Genomic DNA, 20,276 nt, shown 5'->3' on the forward strand with positions numbered 1-20,276 from the left:
GGAGGGTAAAAATCGTAGAGGGAGACCAAGAGATGAATACACTAAGCAGATTCAGAAAGAAGTAGGTTCCAGTAGGTACTGGGAGATGAAGAAGCTTGCACAGGATAGAGTAGCATGGAGAGCTGCATCAAACCAGTCTCAGGACTGAAGACAACAACAACCATAAAATTATTTATTTTCAAATAATAGTGAAATGAAATAAAGGTATAAAATCAATACAGAATATTAAATCCTACTCTTAGTCTAGCTTCGAGACTGGGAGAACATCTGTGATTCTCCTCAAAATCGCGCTCCTGTTTATTAGACGAACTCACTGAGTTCGTTGATACTGCTTAGCCCCATGAAACCGAAGACCTGCACCCTGACTAAAACTGAAAGTAAAGAGCTCTGAGAACAAGCAAACGGAACGCAACGCATCCATTGTCGTTATTTCCCTATCTGGCGAGCTGTGGTGTGTATATCAGCGACTACAGTACTGGGAGACGTGGTACCGCAGCTTAGATCTGCTCGGTGTCGTTAGTCACCGTGCAGGAGACGTACGTAGCGCAGCTATAAATTCTGTCTACATAGTGGACATAATATATTGTCCACAAACCCCTGGAGCTGAAACTAGTTGAGTACGGCACAGAACACGATCGAGATTTCTGTTTGCTCAAAAGCTAGGAATAGAGACTGAAGTAATCGTTCGTGAGAAAAGCGCCTCAGTATGGCTCAGACTACACAGACAAGCAAAGAATCGTCACTCTGCTTACAGAGAAACTACTTATTTCGCTCCTAATGGCCTAGTAGACACTTATCAAATTTTAAGAGTGAGATTCTTCACTGACACTTCTCTCAGCGAAGTCCCCAAGTCGCTCCCGCGCCATGTGTCCTCCTTCGACACTCGCAGGAGAGTGCCTTACATGCCGTATGCCAGTTTGCACCAAGGTTCGTGGCGTCCGCGTATGCTCTCTCTGCAACGAACCGTCGTGCCTGTTACATGCGTCACAAAGCTGCTAGCCAATTGCCAGCAATAGGCCTTGTATAACACTGTTCTAGAACATTATAAAACTCCACCTACGACTATGGACACAGCCAATCAAATTCACTTGTCTGTTTTCTTGGCGGGAAACGTCGCTCGCTGTAACTCGTAAGAAGATGTGCGAAAGGTCAACTCGCGTCCATCGCCCGTGATCCCCGTGCATTCCTCCTTATTGAAAGAATGCCTTCTTCTCTTGTAAGATGTTATACTTCTCAATCCGCGTATGCTAGAGACAAGATATCGCCGCCTTAGAAGGTCTGAGGGAGGTCTGAGGTCTGAAGCAGATGAGTGACAGTTTGGAGGCTGCAGCGAGCAAGGTTGGTCTCCTGGCGAATGAATCGAAGACCGAGATCTTATCGGGAACACTAGAAAATTCTGGTCCTACTTGCAATCGCAAAGCGGGTCTAACGTTTCTATACAGTTAATCGTTGAGCAGCCTGATGCGGTAGTAGAAGATAACAAAAAGAAAGCGGAAGATTTACAATTCGTATTTAAGAAACCGTTCACACAGTAGAATCGTACAAACATATCGTCATTTGACAGTCGAACAGACATCCGTATGGAGGACATAGTAATAGGCATTCCAGGCGTAGAGAAACAACTGAACGAGTAGAAAACAGATAAGTCCAGATGGAATCCCAACTCAGTTTTACAAAGAGAACTCTGCGGCATTGGCCCCTTACTTGGCTTGAATTTATCGTAAATCTTCCGCCCAGAGCAAAATCCCAAGTGACTGGAAAAAAGCATAGGTTCGAACGACACGGAGAAGGTTTGGGAAGTCAGATGAACATACCTGGACGGAAGGCGACATTCTTTTCGAGGAACACTACTGAGATAATTTAAAGAACAGGCATTTGAGGCTGGCTGCAGAACGATTCTACTGCCGCGCCAACGTACATTTTGTGTACGGACCACGAAGGTAAGGTAACAGAAATTTGGGCTCGTACGGAGGCATATAGACAGTCGTCTTTCCCTCGCTCTAATTGTGAATGGGACACGAAAGGAAATGAGTAGCAGTGGTACAGTGTACCTCCGCCTCAGACAGGGCAGTGGCTTGCTGAATATGTATGTAGATGTAGATGTATGAGGCAGAGAACCAAGCAAGATCTACGTCGGATACCGATCGCACTTCAGTCTCAGGTAGCATTTTAAATCTCACCGTCTCTACACTGACATTTCCAATCAAATCGGCAGAGCAGTACCAGATATAATTTGCCACGTACGCCACACATAGCCAAGAGGGGGTGGTTTCTAACTGTGGCTGCGAGTGCGATTTCGCGTGATGTCACGGAAGCTCCGATGTAAGGACGAAACCACGGTTTCAGAGGCATAATTTGTTAATGATAATCAAAGTTCATAAAAAATGTTGTTAAAGGAATTTGTATAGTAAATTGTACGCACTGCTGAGATCTCGAAGAATTCGAAAAGAAACATTAGACGTAATATTCTTTATCGTGTGGCTAGGGCCCCCCGTCGGGCAGACCGTTCCGTTCGCCGGGTGGCGGTCTTTCAATTTGACGCCACTTCAGCGACCTGCGTTCGATGAGGATGATGAGGACAGCACAACACCCAGTCTCTGGGCGGAGAAAATTCCCCGACCCAGCCGGGAATCGAGCCCGGGCCCAGAGGATTGACAATCCGTCACGCTGACCATTTTTTTATTAACTTTTCTTTTTTTCCCCGACGATTACCACGGTTTTTTAATTTTTTTCTTTACCGCTTTTTTAAAGGAGGAAACCACATTTTTAATGCCAGGAGTGAGGCTTTTTATTAGCATTTTTTATTAAGGAAGGTAGGAGAAACAGAAACCTTTATTATTCACAAAAGAAACATACTACGTCCTTACACATTATAACTCCGCCGCTCATCATTGCGCACCCGGCACACCCCAAGTATGTGGCGGGTCCGCAAAAATCGTTACTAGGAAATTGGCATACCAATCCTTGTACTTTTGTAGCCGCAACAGTTTTGTGTGTCCATCTTGCAAGTATTGCCAGTAATCCAGGACGTTCAGTACGTTCTGACGTGTCTCTCTGTAGATGTAATGGACCGTCATACCTGTGATCCACGCCACTGCGTTCGCTTTATGACGCGGAAAATACGTTTCCTCTGGAAAAAATACTATGTCAGAAGAGATTGCTGTATAGGTAGTGCGCCGCATGAACGCTATTATGTTACTTGCGAGAGTCCAGACAGCCAATGCCTCGCCGCAGACCAGCCGATGGTCGTCCGTATCCAGAACGCCGCATTGATGACACAAGGGCGAATCCGCCAAATGTATTGCGTACTTTATATCATTCGTAGGGTATTTTCGGTTCACGACAATGTACCATGTTGAACTCACTGTTGTAGGTAGGTGAGGGTGGTGGACCGTGCTCCACACCACGTGCCAATTAACAGCTGGATGTTTCCGCTCCACCCTATTCCGGGCGATCTGTCGACGAAGCAGATGCTACACGTCCTTCCATGTCGACTGTCGGGTCGTCGGTAAACGCTCTCGAACGTAAATGTGTTCCACGATTAACGTGCGCACATACGTTAACGGGGGCGATATATGGCCGACACTGACTGGAGGAAGATGCGATGTTGGTACTAGTTCTTCGATGATCGTCCCCGTAAGCGAGTGATTCCTGTTGCGCCACCGTTGGAACACAGTATTAATATACATGGCACGCACCTTCTCGTGCACGTTCACTAAACCAACGCCCCCCTCTCGCGCTGGGAGGGTAAGCGTGTTGTACTGTACCAAAGAGCTGTCCCAGGCATACATAGTACCCAAAAGCCGCCTGAATCCTCATAGCCTTCGTGTGCGTCAAGAGGAGAAGGTGTGTCAGGTGGCATATCATGGGCGCGAGGTAAAGGTTGACGAGTAACACTCGCTGCAGCATATCCATCGACCGTAGGGCATTTAGTCGTACTGCCGTGCGGACTCTGAGTCTTCGGTCTTCGGTAGTTGTCCGCAGCCGTTCCCGCTATCTCTTTATGATAGGTGATAACCAAACAGCGGAGGGTTTGCACCGCAGGTATCGGTCCTTCCTTTCCTGGTTCTAGTCCACGCCCCACATTCATGAATTGTGATTTTCGGTAGTTGACCTCACTTCCAGCTGTCATCCCATACGTCTGTGGTCAATCCAGTGCTGTTTGAATCTCCCCCTCATTCCGTACGAGGAACACAATGTCATCCGCGTATGCTCTGCATTTGAATGATAAATGCCGTAGGGAGATCCCGGTAAGACGGCGGCGAAGGCCTGCGAGGCACGGTTCTAAGGCGATCGCATATAGGGTGATCGACAAGGGGCAACCCTGTCTAACTGATCTTAAGACCTTAAAATACTCAGTTCTCCCTCCGTTGACCACCATCGCTGATCTGGCGCCACGCAGCAGCCGCATCACAGCAGTGGTCAATAATGGCGAGAGACCCATCCTGTTCATCGCCGTCGCGAGGTACACATGATCCACGCCATCAAAAGCATGATCTAAATCTACTGCAACTATCACCCCCCCCCCCCCCCCCCCCCCGGAGGCGGCATTGCAGCCGCGAGGGCGACGACGTCACGATAGTCTCCCAAGGCTGTGTGGATATTACTGATGCCGCCAAGACAAGTCTGATTGGCATGTATTCGATTCTCCAACGACTTTTTGATACGATTGCCCAGGATGCGCGTGAAGATCTTGTAGTCACTATTAAGGAGGGTCAAGGGGCGGTTATCACAAGGCCGTTTGCCACGGGGCTTTGGTATCGGTATCATGAGCCCTTCCACGAATTGAATGTGAACCGGTACTTCTGGCCGCAGAAGCTCAATAAACGTGCATAGCCACATCGGTGTCGTAATAGTCACAAAGGGACGGTAAAATTCCGCCTGAACCTGGGGACCTGTTGCAGGCACCTCGTGTAATCGCTTCCTCCTCATTCAGCTACCGGGGGCGGACAATACTACACATAAAGCCACGAAAAAGGGGCGATCAAAATGTTTCCGTTTGAGAGCGAGACCACAGCGTATATGCAACGTAGCGCGACTCCGATGCTGTTACATAAGCACCGACAGATAGGGAAGGGATTAGAGTGGCATTCGTGTCTTCCCTAAGTGCGTGCGGTAAATACGGAAATGTGAAATATAGCGACGTTATTACCAAATACTCCTTTCTTGGCTGCCGAAGGTCAAACACCAGTGTACATAAATCGCCGAATGAAGATTGTGTATGGGCAGCATGTGCGTAGAAAACCTCTGTTATGAAATAGTGCGCCCAGGGTTGCTGTAGCTTCTTGATAACGCCCGTCCCCAGATCGCAAATGTCGTAACGCAGCAGTTACGTCAACTCAAGTAGGAGACACTCGCGCACCCTCCCTATAATGCTAATCTCTGCCGGCCGGTGTGGCCGAGCGGTTCTAGGCGCTTCAGTCCGGAACCGCGCGACTGCTACGGTGGCAGGTTCGAATCCTGCCTCGGGAATGGATGTGTGTGATGTCCTTAGGTTAGTTAGGTTTAAGTAGTTCTAAGTTCTAGGGGACTGATGACCTCAGATGTTAAGTCCCATAGTACTTGGAGCCATTTGAATTGCTAATCTCTCCCCATGCGATTATCAGGCAGTCGGGCCCTCGAAAAAACCCTTGAACTGTTGACAATTCCTGTCGAACGAGGACTGCAGCAGGCAGATATGGATTTCTTCACGCCGCAGGACAAAGTGTTTCAGCAAATGGGTACCTTCAACCGGTGCGTCGGTAGGATGATTTACTCGGTGCTTAAGACGATTTTTGCGTAATTGGAAGACCGATTGTGGACTGTGCGGCCTTCTAACGGGAACTTTTTGATCGCTTCTTATATAATACAATTCTCTTAAAATGAATTTTGTATCCGAGCACCGAGCGACGTGGCGCAATGATTAGTACACTGGACGCGCATTCGGGAGGACGACGGTTCAATCCCGCGTCCGGCCATCTGAACAGATGCGACTCATTCTTTGTGTGGCTGTATTAAAGTCAAGGTGTACAACAATAGCCCCAAAACCATTGTTGAGCTGAAAACAGCTATTCAGGAGGTTATTGACAGCATCGATATTCCGACACTTCAACGGGTCACGCAGAATTTCGCTAGTCGTTTGCGCAACGTCACCGCCAACGATGGCAGGTATGCCAGCATGCCATAACCTAAATCCGAGTACCTGTAGTGACGTTTACATGTTGAGTAAAGTGTGTGCACGCCGTAGTTTGTAACTAATTTACGTTATTTTTCATATAATTCAGTAAATAAAGAACAGACGTTTTGTGGCAATAAATACACAACCATCGTTGGAGTGTATCACATCTTTTCGATTTACAGGTTGTAACAAAAATCTGTTGATAGACTTGGAGCGGTTGTAGAGTATGTCTTGAGGAACAAAATTAAGAATACGTGCCCGTGATTAGAAACGGCAACCCACTCGACGCTACAGAGCACCGACGTTAGAGGGAAACGCCTGGAGCTAGGCCACCCCTTCTGCAACGAACGCCGAAAGACTGCAGGCTGAGCTCATGGCAGTAGACCTGATAGATTCCAGGAAGTTAGATGGAGCCATACGTCTCCATGTCACTGCAGCTCTGTAGAAACCGTAAAGCATAGCGACAGCAGAGACATCAGCGTTACAGCTCACATTTTCCTGCTGAAGGTATGATTCTAGCCACAAGCGATTTCCTCTGTATGTACGACGCCCTGTAGCGTCATATGCCGTTCCCAGGCGTGAGTTCCTACCCTGATTTCTTCCTCAAAACACGCTATAAGATCCATCCGAGTTTGTCGGTATGTTTTTGTTGTGTCCTGTATATTCCATTCAGAACTAAAGATTTCACTGTTACTTATTTCTAGTTTTATCCCTTTTTTTTGCCACATTTATAGCTAATGCTTTACTACCAGTAATAATCGAGAGTAAAATTCTGGTGCCTTCCCCTGAATGTTTCTGCAGTTAATTAGTATAAATTCCCATTTTTTTCTGGCTGATGCGACACATATTCTTGTCAATAACAAACACAGGCGAATGACTTAAGATTCTGTGGCGTATCATATTTGACAAATCATCATTCCTACATGTAAGTGTCCATACCCCCCTCCCCAACAAAAAAAAAACCTCATAAACCTCATATGCACTCCATATGTACTCTGCTGTCTGCGCTATTTACTGAATACCAAGATCATCACAAAGCTGATGTAGCCTCTGGTTTAAGTCTTCCACTCAGTTCCCTGTAGTTCTTCACAGACGATCCGATATTTGTGTGTCATTAAGAGATTCCTGTCTCTCTAAAGCGCTGCAGTCATGGACTGTGCGGCTGATCCCGGTGGAGGTTCGAGTCCTCCCTCGGGCATGGATGTCTGTGTTTGTCCTTAGGATAATTTAGGTTAAGTAGTGTGTAAGCTAAGGGACTGATGACCTTAGCAGTTAAGTCCCATAAGATTTCACACACATTTGAAAATTTGATTCCTTTCTGTTCCAAGAGTGATGGAAACACTTATTAACAAATTTTCTGTTTACAGCTTATAATCTGTACACAGGTTCCAGCATCGCAGATAGCTCCTTAATTTTTATGTTTTGTCTGAAGCGTGGCGCTTACTAGCATCTCTTTCCTCGCTCATTTAGTTGTCATATTTGACATATGCTGCAGTTTAGGAGTTAAGCTATCGGGCCACATATCGAGCTAAATACATGCACATCTGTATCTACAGCTACATCCATGCTCCGCACGCCACCCTACGGTGTGCGGCTGGGGAGTTCTTCTAGTTCACATGGCTCTGAGCACTATGGGACTTAACAACTGAGGTCATCAGTCCCCTAGAACTTAGAACTACTTAAACCGAACTAACATAAGGACGTCACACACATCCATGCCCGAGGCAGGATTCGAACCTGCGACCGTTAAGGTCACGCGGTTTCAGACTGAAGCGCCTAGAACCGCTCGGCCACACCGGCCGGCTGTTCTTCTGGCATGACTATCATTTACTCCTTTTATTTCATTCAGGAAAGGTGGGTGGGAGGAGTACCTGTCGGTAAACCTCTAGATGAACTCTGATGTTATCCTCTTGGTTATACTGTGAGATATATTTGCGAGGAAATAAACAATTTCCAACTTTTCTTAGTACGTACCCTCTCGGAATTTCAACAATAAATCTCTCCATGGTGCACAATGCTTCTCTTACAAAGTCTCTCACCGGAGCTTGTTGAACATCTCTGTTAACATTCTCGCGCTTACAACACAACCCCATGACAAAACTCACCGGTTTCCATTATGTCTTTTTTGCCTCTTCTATTAATACAATCCGGTAAGGGTCCGAAGCTTATAAGCAATACTCAATAATTGGTCTGAAGTGTGTGTGACAAGCAACTTCTGTCATGGATGAATTATGTTCCATTAAGCGTCTTCCAATGAATCTCAACCTGCAATTTCTTTTTTCCATTCCTAGTCTTATGTAGTAATTCCACTTTAAGTCGTTCTAGTCAGTTACTTCTCGTTCTTTCACAGACTTTACTGTTTCCAGTGATTTATTTACAATAGTGGACTCCAGCAATGTGGATCTCTTCACCTATTCATGCGCAACACATTCCGTTCATTTACGTTCAGGGCTTCCTCCCAGTCCTCGCTCCAGCCGTTAATTTCCACAGGTCTTCCTATAGTTGATACAGTGTGCGTGTTAGACGGTCAGCACATTGGAACTTTTTGTTGTCACGAGCGGAAGGGCATGTGTATTCAAGCTGTAGAAAATTCCTAACTTCAGGTTTTCTGGCCCACCTGCGTGACTGAGCCCGCACCAGGTTTTGCTATTCTAACCGAATCAGCTCTTTTCATCTTGTGATATTATTGTCACGTATTACTAAGCCATATTGTTTTATCTTCTGCCCCTTTTTCGTGGTTATTTTATTGAGGGTGCTAGACATGGGACTGGGAGGAGTGTTCTGCATTTTTGGGGCTAGGAAGATGCATTCCCTGTGTGCGCTCAGGGTCCTGTTGGCGGCAGAAGGTAGTCAGTGAATGTCATTAGGACAGGGGAGCCTCCCAACGAGAGTGACAGTCTTTGCAGAAGTGAGGCTGCAACATACTTCATGTTTCTTTGCGCACAGCCAGCACCTAGCATAGCTGAGGACGGACACTGCTGCCCCAGAGCATAACTGAGTATGACTTTTTGCATTTGCTAGATGAACAACAAAGTTTGAGACGCCGCTGCGCCACTCAGACAATGTGGGAAAGACGGTTTCTTTCCCTCCAAAACTTTGTTCAACCGTCTAATAAAGTCGCACAACCATGCTGGGCGTGAAGAGTCCGACCACTCAAGGGCGACACTGCTCTAGGCCGATCTTGTGTTTCTTAATTTGTGTTTTGTATGCCAAGAGTTTGAAGTTTCTGCTGATTGTTCCTGTGTTTTCATGGAACAGACGATATTCTCGTCCGTCAAGATGTCAACAGCAATGAGCTGTCCCCTGCACGTACAATTGTTTGAAAGTACAGGGTTGAGAACTACGTTTGGTGGCATTCGTGTCTTTTCTGTAGTCTACTTGTCTCTCAGACACCACCTGGTGCTGATGGGCACACGCTTTGCTGATTTTGGGGAACTGTAAGTTTCGTAAATCTACTGCAGCGTGCTACGTATTTGTTCTGACACACCACTTTAATTGGTCATTTGATTATAGTTTCTGATTATGTCTCATTAACGTTGAATATGCAAGCTTACCAGGTAAGGATAACGTGTTGCATTTTCTCCATGCATTCTTCTATATAAACTAGTAACTCCCCCCTCCCCCCCCCCCCCTCATCCCTCAGTGTTATCGTCATTTTTGTGTGGATTCGATCCAGATTTTTAGAAAACTTTACGCTGTGTTAACTACTTGTGTGTAGTATCCAATAATTAGAGCAAATAAAAACCTGATATACTCTGACTTGATATAATTAGACTATTCTTTAAACTTGTTACTGATTATCCATGATTAGAGGACCCGCTAATAATAAATATAACCCGTTGGACACCTTAGTTTGTTTTTCTCACTGGGACATTGTTATCGTTATGCACAGTGGCCAAATTCAGTGATCATTCTAGAAGATAACGTCAGATTCTGTATAACGCTACTCACACATGACGTGGAGTACATAAGGAAGTCGTATTGTAGCTAATTTCAGGTAGACGTAAGGAGCCCAAACTGACGATCATTCTTCTGTTACTCAATGAATGTACCGAACATTACACTCGCTCATCTGTTAAGTGACCAGGGATGGCTGTGTCGATTTTCCCTAAGTTTGTAAGTTTGCTGTGTTTTGTTTCCTGACTATTTTGCTGACAACCTTTCAGTATTCAGACGTAGTAAGCAACAATACTTTTTAGCAACGTCATAGCATAAAGCAGGTCCAGGGTAACTGCTCACACACAAAGCAAAGATTTTCTTGTTGGCCCTTATCCAAGATATTACCTTTGGTTTCTTTTGGTACCCTGCAGTTAGGACAGTACAGTGAGACATTTCTTTGCGTGCAAAAAGTTGTAGCAACCATTTTTATCCCATTTTGTAGCTTTATTAATCCGCAGCTGCAGCATGTGCTAGCGTGGCGCATGCAAACTATGTGTTATTTATAAGATGTTCCTTGTGTATATTATGGGCGATTGCATTGGGAAAATTTACATTGCATGTGAAGATTTTTGCATTACGTGTGAAGAAGAACTTGATGTCATTTCTTTTATACATGTACAAGGCTAGTCAGCGCGATGCAGTTAGATAGGCAGAGATTTTAGACAGGGACGTCGCGTCGGAATTCACTGAGGAGGAGGCAAAAGCCACAGTGGCGTTGCTGAAACTCAGAGAACTGCTCTGACAACCAAACTGAGCGAAACTAGCCCGTCTTGTGAAGATACTCCATTCTGGGTCAAACAAATGCAAAATATGTCAGAATCGGATAGGAAAGAAGAGCAGAAGAGAGATAATAAAGTTGAGGAGACCGTTCAGAAATTAGAAGAGACGGACACGAAAGCCGAGGCAGGCATAAACGAAGCGCGAGAGGACAAAAAACGATTTAGGGAAGAGATGGCAGCACTACACATCGAAGTCTATGGCGCGATTTAAATCTGTTGACAAAAAGCTGGTCAAGGTTTCAAAAGCAGTAGTTCGGACTCAGATCGTGTCACATTTGAAGACAGTGTAGGAAACAAACAACTTTTTTTTTTTTCAAAGAATGAAGACTGTAGAGGAAATGGACGCCGCAGTATCCCAAAGAATGCACGTTTTTGAGAAGCAAATTGAATCTGAGGCTACACAACCATTTCAACGCTAAGAAACTGATGAACTTGTCTCGCTCTGACTGATTTAGAGAAGCTAAGGAAAGAGACTGAGCAACCACGAGTCACGGAGCAGTTAACCGTCGAGCGGGCGCGACTATGAATGAAGTGCGCCAACCACAAATAACACTGTTTTGTACCGTTACATCGTTGTTTTACAATTACGAGCCCGAATCTATTCCTTCGTTATTGCTTCAACTTACACAGTGATAGGTTGTCTTGTCATGTGTGTAATATAAAGTAAACATTGAGTGTCTCATCTTAGTGTAGAAACCGTGCCACGTGTACGCTCATGTATGTAATATCCCCTCCACTTTTATTTCGTTGTCTTCCATGCGCAGCAAAATATAACGCGTAACAAGCTGGTTCTTTTCACTCTATGCACGCCGAAATCAGAACTGACCAACAACGAGCTTGAATGGCTACTCAACAAGGACCCAGCGTTCAACACCGTACCAGAAAAAGAAAACGATTACATCTCTGATAAAGAAGAGGAACTTTCCCACAAAGTGTCCACGATTCAAATTCTGAACAAGTACATGATTCAGATGATGATGGTGCCCTGTCACTCTCCATTGGCGAATGGCTCCCATAAATCAAAGGACGATGGCTAGGAGACTTGGAGAGAATGGCAGAGGATAGAATTCCAAAGAAAATGATGAAAGGTATGATCCATTCAGTTAGGCGAAAAGGGAGACCTAGAAGAAGATGGATCGATGAGGTAATAATGGATATCAGCAATATGGGAGTCCGGGGGTGGAAAAGAGCAGCAAATAACCGAGAAGTGTGGAGGAAGTTTGTTGAAGAAGCCAAGGCTCACCAAGGGCTGTAGAGCTCCTGAAGAAGAAGAAGAAGAAGAAGAAGAAGAAGTGATAAAGCATGTAAACAAAACAAAATATCTGCTAACATGACCATAAAAACCGGAAGAAAGAATATAGTGAACGTATTTCCTGAGCTTAAATGTGTTTCCAGGGATATCACAAGGGAAACATAAGTTCTGTTGACAATACGTAGCCTGGAAATGACTGTCGAAATAGTAACACCAGCGGAAAAATGCTTCTATTGGAGCACAAAAAATACTAATATGTTCCTGGTTTACTCTCTACCTGAAATGTGGAGCACCAGCTGCCTCATTCTACCTTCCACAGCACCTTTAAAATTTTTGCAAAGAATTTTAACGCGTGAACACATTCGCGCTCTTTTTAACATTCAACTCACCTCTCAATCCCACAACCTCCCCTAACTGTAACTCGCTCACAAGCACTACTCCATCGCATCGCTGTAAGTCGCTCGTACCCATCCACTCCCACTTGCCCATCCTCACTCACTCATTCAGCCCACCTCATTGTCATTATCTCTTCCTTTCTGTTTAACTTGTCGCTGTCTCCTGTCTGGTAGCCACAGTCTCCTTCGTTCTGTCCTACTGCTGCTGCGTCTTTTCGCTTTCACCATCTCACCGCTGTATTACTCATTCATTCATTCCCATTGCTGTGACTCTTCTCACCCTCACAATCTCACAGACTCTGTCTCTCATTTATCACTGGCTTTCACCCACTTCCACTTTCTCTTTCTTCCTCTTCCACTGGCACTACCTCCTTCAGTCTTTTCCTACCACTATTCTGTCACTGTCAGCTATGTTCCACTGCCACTGTGTCCTGTTTCTCTCACACTGCCACTGTCTCCTTCACTCTTCCTGTACCAAAACCCTGTCTACTATCTTCCAGTACAGTACTTATTACTTTTCCTTATCTTTCCCAATGCCACCGTCTTCTTCTCTCTGAGCATAAAAAACTGTGAACATGTTCGCATGTCAAGATTTTTGGGATTTTTTTTTTAAAGGAGCTGAGGAAGGGAGTATGAAACAGGTGGTGCCCCATTTTTCAATCAAGACTCTTTTAAACAGGAGCATATTCGCCTTTTTTGAGCTCCGATAGGAGATTTTTCTGTCGGTTTCCTTCTTTACCCGCCACAGCAGGGAATGCAACTCAGGTGAAAAGAACTTTATGGGTCGGTAAAAATTTGGTAGTTTACTTACGTGAACTGTAATAACGAAAAACTAATTTTACACTTCAAACTGATTTTACGTGCAAACAAATCTTTCATGTGCTTCAGTACTACAACGTGGGGTTCCCCGATAACGGAGACACTTTACAGCCTATTTCTCCGTGTTACATCACTTTATATACTACGTCTTCACTTCATACCTGATTTCACAAGCGTATTTTGCATATACAAACAGGGTAACTTTGAACCTTGGAAATGGATAAAGATGCACAGAAAATTTTCAGATGTGTTCGAGATCGAGATCTTAGAAACACAGCGTAAAAATTACAGCCATTTGCTGTGCATAGCCCTCTTGAAATCCGAGGCTGGGATTTGGTATCCGAAAGACAAGTTTTTGGGGAGTTTCTCGATAATGTATACAGATTTTTGAAAACAGGGGGTTGGCTCTTCTAGAGAAACGCCTAGAGAAGACACCGTAAATTTCTGCGGTTATTTATTATTTAAATTTCCACTCACACCGGATTTTATCTGAAGAAGCAGGGAAACTTTGAACCTCTATACTTTGCAAACGGATGAAGATCTCAGGAAATTTTCATGGCTGTTCGAGATCGGGATCTTAGGAATATACTGTAAAAATTTCATCCATTTGCTGTGCATAGTCGTCTTGGAATCTTTAGTTGGTGTTTCGTCCACTGGTGAAGGTGAAATAATGATAGTAAAAAACTTTTGTGGGGTTTTCCCAGAAACCGCTCATGGGCTAACTGTGCTTCCACAAGTACCATCAAGCCCACCGTAAACAACATCAAATGCAAAAAGAACCTACCAGTTTGCTCCATTTTCCTAAGCAGGAGGGTGTGTAATATTCGTACTTAGACCCTGTACTGTAGTATAGCGACACTAAGACGATCCTTCTGTTGGATGTACAAGAGGTCCATAGTCCAAAGGCTATCCAAAACACTTGATCATATCTTTTTATCACCAATAGAACAAGAGATATAAGCACTGGAAAATACCGTTTTCATGCGCGGCGTTTTGAAATATATTGGGTACGCATGCTGTCGCGTGCGTACCGATACACGAACTTGTATATTCAGTCTACGAGAAAAAGTCTAGAATATTCCTGAGAAAGGGTTGCTAAAGAAACTATAAAGTGTGAAATAATGTCGTTGTCGGGACTGCTGTCTCTCTTTGGGACTAAGAAAGCAAACAACACTAATATCATTGAATTGTGTACAGCAGGTGGCATAGGTCTGGAGACTACGAGAGCTGCGATAAGCTAATGAAGATTTCTGTTTCTTTTCCGTTCCAGCCGTTTTTACGACAAGAACATAACACAAAAAAGAAGAATGGCTGATAAATTTGCTGCAATAAGGCAAGTATTAAATGCCTTTGCGGTGAACTGCAAGAACACTTAGAGTAGAAAAAATTATAACAATAGACGAAAAGTTGCAAACTTACCGTGACTGCTGATCTTTTGTTCAGCACATTCCGAACAAACCGGTGAAGTACGGTATAAAGATTTTTATTTTAGCAAATCCTAATACGTTCATCACAAGTAATACTGAAGTGTATCGTGAGAAACAACCTACAGGACCATACGATGCTTCCAGTTCTCCCTGTGATGTTGTAGGAAGGCTTGTTAATCACAATGAAGGCTTCGCAAGAAACATCACAATAAATAACTAGTATACCAGCAACTCCTGAGCCACCTCCTCGCTGAAAAAGATGCTAACAAGCTTCGGTACGACAGAAAACAAGATCCCACAAGAATTTTCGTCCGTGAAAGGTAGGGCGGTCCTCTATTTCGTTTCCAGAATGATATGACATTAGTGCCGTGTATATCGAAAAAATGGCAGTTTTGCTACTTTCAAACATGCACGATTTTGGAACCGTGACTAAGCTACAGGTAAACCAGAGGTCTTTTTAAACAAAGAGAAGGGGCGATGAAGTCGATCAACTGGAAGGTGCGTATTCGGTCGCACGGGTGACAAGAAGATGGCCACTAGCTCTGCGACGGTTAACAGAAGCAGGAATCAATGCTGAAATACTTTACATGCAAATGAGGAAAATACGAAAAAGAAGAGAACGATTTTCTTGAAAGACTTAGCGTTTTCCCTTATGAAGCCAGCTAGTTTTCTACAGAGATAGCAACTTTCCTCTATAAATGCAAAGAACCACGCGTTGAAAGAACTGATGAGCCTGCCAACAAGAAAGTAGGTCGGTGAGCGCCATGTGGACGAGAAAAACGCCTTTTATACTCATGCCATAGCTTTGTCTGCAAAGGACATGTGAAAACAAAGCATGCATGTGAAAAGTGTCAAGTAGTCCTCGAAAATAAACAGGACAATAAACAGCGCTGATCCAGAGAATTTTGTGATAACTGATACCGCCTCAACATAGAAATCCTATGTCACTTTACAGTGAAATGAAAGAATTTAGTTGTGCAATGTATTAAGAAAAGTGTTGGGCTAGATTGATGTACAGGAAGAGGACAAAATAGTATGAACACCGTGGAATGGAGTACATCACGTTGCAAGTTGGCACCATTCTGTACGTGTAAATATTGCGACGCGGCTGCACTGCCAAATGACGTGCCAAATCTAAGAGGTTACCTTTCAGTGTGTTACACGCTTTGCTCTGCGACAGTTAACACAAGCGATCGGTGAAATGTGTGACCTGTCAGAGTTCAGACTTCAATAAAGAGCAACACGTTGATGCGTTGTTAGCGGGAGCATATGTAACGTGAACGGCTGAGCTGCTTAAAGCTACTTGAGCGACATCACCACAGAAATTACAACATACACGAAACATGGTAAAACATCATCGGCGAAGAGGAATGGTGGGCGAAACCCAAGTTAACTGATGACAGAAAACGCCGAGCATCGTATTGCGGCCAGACTACATAAAACTATAGCGCCAAAGTGATATCAGAATTAAACAGCCACGTGTGTAATACCGTGTCGACAAAAAAAGTATAGCGGGTGCTTCACAAGGCTAATATTCGTGGAAGTGCTGCAATTGCGAAACTGTTAACAACGGAAGCCAATGCAGAGCTGCGAAAGAAGTGGTTCAAAAATGGTTCAAATGGCTCTGAGCACTATGCGGTTTAACTTTTCAGGTCATCAGTCGCCTAGAACTTACAACTAATTAAACCTAACTAACCTAAGAACATCACACACATCCATGCCCGAAGCAGGATTCGAACCTGCGACCGTAGCGGTCGCGCGGTTCCAGACTGAAGCACCTAGAACCGCACGGCCACTCCGGCCGGCTGAAAGAAGTGGTGTCACGATCATAAAACCTGGATACTTGTTGACTGGAAGAATGTGGCTCAAAATGGCTCTGAACGCTATGGGACTTAACATCTGATGTCATCAGTCCCCTAGACTTAGAACTACTTAAACCTAACTAACCTAAGGACGTCACACACATTCATGCCCGAGGCAGGATTCGAACCTGCGTCCGTAGCGAGAAGAATGTGGTATTGTCTGATCGATCACCATTTACGTTGTTTCCTTCGAATGGCCGGTTTTATCTATGGAGAACCCCAACAGAAACCTATGATGCGGCCTGCCTGCTTCCTGCAGTCAAGTATGCGTGAGGTTCCTTTATGATTTGGGCGGCTATATCGTGCCATTCAGTTGGCTCAATCATTACCCTTACTGTCCGGATATTCCAATGAATATCTCGTCATCTTCGGCAATGAAGCGTTAACTATGACTAGCATATTACTGCCAAACACTGACATATTCCAAGGTCATAATGCGGCCATACACACATTCATTCATGGTATGTGGAGCATCAGAATATCATAAGATATCTTCCCCGGACAGCGTAATCTCCAGACATCAACATCTTCGAAACGTTGTGTGAGAGAGAAAGATTCATGAACACATTTCCAGCTCTAACATCGTTGAAGCAATTGGAGGATGTCTTGGTACAAGAGCAGGACAACATTCTACTGGAAATTATTCAGTCACTCTACGAACCCATTCGGTGAAGAATTTCAGATGTTCTCAAAGACAATGGGTCCCAACTCGTTATTAATGAATAAATATTGCGTATATGTCAGGTGTTGAGGGCCACATACGAGTTTTTATTCTTTAGAACAGTCATCACACAAGAGCACATTACACTGAAGACGACTTCCTTAGTAGCATGTTGGTCCACCTTTACAACACAGTACAGCAGAAATTCTGCGACACGTTCTTAGTTGCTTTCCAGAGGTATGTGGCACCAGACGTCTACACACAAGTCACGCAATTCCCGAAAATAATGGGCCCCTGGATGTTGGGCGCATAACAGCGTTCCAGATAGGGCCTATGTTCTACTGAGTTCAGATCAGATGATTCTGGTGGCCAAGACATCCAAGGGAGTTCACTATCATGTTCGTTAAGCCACCGCAGCACGATTCTGGCCTTGTGACATGGACTCTTATACTGCTGAAAAATTCCATCGTCGTCACTGAAAACATCAGGCATGAGGGATGCGGGTTACTGCAATAACATTCACGTGGTTCACTGCTGTTATGGTAGATTTGACTACTACAACAGGTCCCATGGAATCCCATGTTGATGTCCCCAGAACATTCCGTCCCCACTAACTAGATGACACGTTACTATTGGCCTATGGCCCAGTCCCAATCATCCCATGTCCGGTGAAATCGTAGTTGAAGGTGTCAGTTCCTTCTGTCAACATGAGAACACGTCGGGGGTCCTCTACTGCAGAGTTCCATGATCATCAATGCTTCCTGAACACTGAAATATTTGTGTTTTCACCAGCACTACACTCTGTCGTCACATCTGCCACAAATCACCGCCTATCCTGCTTCACAGAGCGGGCAACTCTCCGACTTCCACGTCCTGTGATGAGGCATGGACGTTTAAATACATCATCCCCTACTTACATTTTCTCCGCCCTTCAACCATTTTAGACTGATCCGCGCGACAGTAGAACGTGAACAGTCGACCAGCTTCGCCGTTTCTGAGATTTCTTTCCTAGCGCCTGCCCTTTCTAAAATTCGAATATGTTAGCGGAGTTCCTCATTTTCGGCCCTTTTCATCACTAGAATGGTTTTCTATTTGTCTTTGCATGACTGTTGAATTTCTCTTGCCATGTCACGTGGCTGCAACGCTATCAATTGGCATTCAGTCTCATCGTGGGCACTGCTCATGATGCTTTGTCTCATTAATACACGTACCTTAATGCTATCAGAAATTTTTGCAGGGTGGTAGTTGTACACTTCTTGACATCCGTCTCCCGACCCTTATACATTGGAATGATCTGCGTCTTTTCCAGTCACGTGACAATTTCCGTTGTTCAGCGATGGGTCGGCGGTTCGTAATGTGATTCGACTGCGTACCTGCTTACAATTTATCCATTGTGTTGTTGCAGTCATCAAAATATCATAACCTATAGATGAACCTATAGGCTTCAAAACATGAAGATAGAAAAATTAGTTGTAGTTCAAATATGTTGACAGAAATACAACGTGCTTCGATGGGCGTAGTGCCTAACTATCCCGATCCAGAGGTCGCTAGGTGGTTGCGCGTTGGTGTAAGTAATTGTTACTGGCAGAATTTGGGCTTCTAGAAGCGAAGGGATACTAGGACACAATTCCTGATTACGTATCAATGTGACAGGTTCTTTGTCATTTCCGGACAATGGGCGTAAGAGTCTATTGATCCAATTGGAGATTTCAATTCCGCTACCACTTCCAAGAGTTTTATTTATTTTTCTATTTCAGTAGCTGGTTAGTTGTTGTGTCAGAAACTGCGCTCCATGTTCCTCTTGCTGAATAACACTGGTGCATGACAAAAGCGATGGACATTATTCTACATATATTGACTGCAGACACGCCCTATGAGCAACAGAGTGAGTTAGGACGGTGGCTGAGGTAGTGACTCGTATTTGGAAGGAACAAAGTCCAAATCACTAACTAACGTTCTCGACATAAGATTTTCGTGGCCTTTCTCAATTACTCAGATCATCGTGAAGTGATAGTATATTCGTACCAAAGCCAGTTTAAAAAAACAAACTAACGAGATGTTGATCATCTAGGCCATATTAGGGTAACGTACCTGACCTATAAACTAGCGAATACGCTCGCTGAGTCTTATCAAGGTCGACGCTTAAATCGACCAGTTTACACACCAGGTGCAGTACCGAAATGTGACCTGCAAGATCGATCCGTCATTCGTTAGTTGTACAGCACTAACTTTTTATAATTCATGTATCAGCACATGTCCCATTAATGATCTCCTCTCTGAGGCTCATAATCAGTTATGTAGATTGTTACGGTCTAAGCTGCTTGTGGTGTTAGAAGTTGAAACGGGGCTGTTGTGTTACGCTTGGGAGTGAGGATTCCGTAACCTGCAGAATCCAGAGAATCGGGGTCTCTCTTGAATTACTTAAGTACAATTGACCCCTGCCTATATGTTCACTCTGTGCCTTGCCACTCTGTGAATACATCCAACACTGCGACCTTCTTTGATTATATGACTTGAATTTGGGAATTGATTTTATATTAAATAGGACATACATAATTGAAATGCAGGGGCATGATTCGTTGGCTCCGTCTTTTTGCGGACTTGGCATTCCTTAGACGTGGAAGGTCAGCTGGACGGTTAACTCCCATCCCCATGTCGTCAATGGTTACGCCAGGCGCTGCCCCATCTGTGAAATCTCGTTTCATTCACATACGAATATTCTGTTCTTCCTCTGCTGGCCTAGTTGGCGTACTCTCCACTCCGGCATTAGCCCTTACATCGCTTTTGATGTACAGGGAGCGGACAAAATAATATGAACACCGTGGAATGGAGTACATCATGTTGCAAGTTGGCACCGTTCTGTACGTGTAAATATTGCGACGCGGGCTGCAGTGCACAAATGACGTGCCAAATCTTAGAGGTTATCTTTCAGTGTGTTCGCTTTTCAGCACACGCATAGCACCTGACTTTACGTATGCTGCCTCC

The sequence above is a fragment of the Schistocerca gregaria genome, chromosome 4 (assembly GCF_023897955.1).
Source record: "Schistocerca gregaria isolate iqSchGreg1 chromosome 4, iqSchGreg1.2, whole genome shotgun sequence".
Classification (NCBI taxonomy): Eukaryota; Metazoa; Arthropoda; class Insecta; order Orthoptera; family Acrididae; genus Schistocerca; species Schistocerca gregaria.